Genomic DNA, 2,500 nt, shown 5'->3' on the forward strand with positions numbered 1-2,500 from the left:
TACACACACCAACAGAAGCATATATATATATAAATATATATATATATATATATATATATATATATATATAAATATATATATATATATATATATATATATAAATATATATATATATATATATATATATATATATATATATATATAAATATATGTGTGTGTATTCACACACACACACACACACACACACACACACACACATATATATATATATATATATATATATATATATATATATATATATATATATATATATATATATATACAAATATATAAATATATATATATACATATATATATATATATATATATATATATATATATATATATATATATATGTATATATATATATGCATATGTATATACATATATATATATATATATATATATATATATATATTTATATATATATATGTATATATATATTTATATATATACATATATATATATATATATATATATATATATATATATATATATAAACATACACATATACATATACATATACATATACATATAAACATACACATATAGACATATAAATATATGGACCAAACAAAGTAGACAGAAAATTAGATAGGTAAATAGACAGAAATAGGCAGATAGATAAACGAATAGATATATTGATAGACAGTTAAACAAATAACCATAACAATGAAAAAAAATAATAATTAAGATGGAATGTAACGTCACACAAGCCGAGTCAGGTAATCAATCCCTTTGCGTAGGAAACCCTTACTGCAGTGGATAGAAGTGTGTCTCATAAACACATTCATGAAACTGAGGTACTTCCTTGCGTCATTTTCTTCTGCTGTTTAACGAAGAACATGGGTGGTGTCGATTTTCGGTTGAAAAATTGGAGAAAGGAGATGGAGAGGGGAGGAGGAGGGGAGGAGGAGGAGGAGGTGGAGGTGGAAGAGGAGGAGGTGGAAGAGGAGGAGGAGGTGGAAGAGGAGGAGGAGGTGGAAGAGGAGGAGGAGGAGGAGGAGGAGGAGGAGGAGGAGAAGACGAAGACGAAGGTGAAGTCGAAGTTGAAGACGAAGACGATGGCGAAGACAAAAAATAGGAAGACGAAAACGGAGACGAGGAAGAATTAAAAAAAAGAAAGAAGAGAAAGAGAAGGAAGATCATGCATACTAAGCCAGGAAGGAGGCGGCTGAGTGGCCAGTTCCGTTCCTCTCCGACCTGACCTTAGCAGCTGATGCAAGTACTTCCTCTCAGCTGAGTCGACTGGAAGCCCAGACAGAAGGCCTTGTGATCGCAAAGTCTCTACCACAGACCTTCGCCATCTCCAAGATATATAAGGAACAGAAACAATAAAAAAAAAAAAAAAAAAAAAAAGTCTTGAAGCATGCAGTCACGCCATTCCTCGCCACCTGCTCTGGAACTTCTGTCTTCTTGCTCTCTCCCTGTCTCTCCACCCCTACCCCTCGTCCTCCCTCGGTTCACCCCTACCCAATACCACACTAAAACACACCCATCTCTCGTCCCTCTTCTGCAAGTTCCCCCACCACAATCCTCCTCCTTCACCGCCGCCTTCCCCTTTCCTCCAACCCGATCCCTCCCCCCCACCCCACACACTCCTGCGCCCTTACCCCCCCCCCTCTCCCTTATCCTCTTGCCTTCCCCACTAACACCCACTCGCCCAACCCAACACCTTCTCACTCTTCTCCCTATCGACCTCCCGACCCTATCTATTGCTGTGCCCCCTCCCCCTATCCCTGTCCTCTCGTCTCCCCCTTCCATTCCCCCTACAGCGTCCTCCCCACCCCTCTCCCACTCGCCTATACCCCACCATACCCCCCCCCCCCCCCCCAGTGGCGTCTCCACGGAAGCGAGACGGAGTCGACCTTCGCCTCGGATCCAATATCAATAAATAACTTGGGGTTCCAGGGAGATTCTCAAGCAAATTTGTAAACTCCGACGATGAAAGCGATAGTGTTGAGTGCGGAGGAAAGGTGGCGGAGGAGGAAGAGGAGGGGGGCTGTGTGTGCGTTTGTGGGTATGTATATATATTTATATACATAGACAGATACATAGATAGACAGATAGATATAGAAATAGATACACACACGCAAACACACACACACACACACAAATACAAACAAACATGCACAAACACACACACACACACGCATATATATATATATATATATATATATATATATATATATATATATATATATATACATATATATATATATATATATATATATATATATATATATATATATATATGAGACTGAACGATCATTTTGCTGATCAGTCGCGGCATGCCATTTCTTATAGGGGATGAATTTTTTCCTTGCTTGCACTTCCAGCTAACTAGGAATGCTATCTCTGCCTTTTGTTCAGACAACTAAACTTTCGCCAGACATATTCTGTATCTGCTGTAACCTACCAGTTGCACATAGTACCCCATGAGCTTCCCGTACCAGGGTTACGGTGAAGCTGCTGGGAGCAGGGCATTGGTTTCTGCAGAAAGAATTTATCAGTGCAACTG

At 38.4% G+C, this 2,500-nt stretch overlaps 1 protein-coding gene across 1 annotated transcript in view; it reads right to left on the minus strand.

Annotated features, from left to right (window-relative positions):
* The window catches only part of LOC125031901 (zwei Ig domain protein zig-8-like), a 164,201-nt gene that overhangs the window by 51,650 nt on the left and 110,051 nt on the right, over positions 1–2,500 (minus strand). The window lies entirely within an intron of this gene.

The sequence above is a fragment of the Penaeus chinensis genome, chromosome 1 (assembly GCF_019202785.1).
Source record: "Penaeus chinensis breed Huanghai No. 1 chromosome 1, ASM1920278v2, whole genome shotgun sequence".
NCBI classification, from domain to species: Eukaryota; Metazoa; Arthropoda; class Malacostraca; order Decapoda; family Penaeidae; genus Penaeus; species Penaeus chinensis.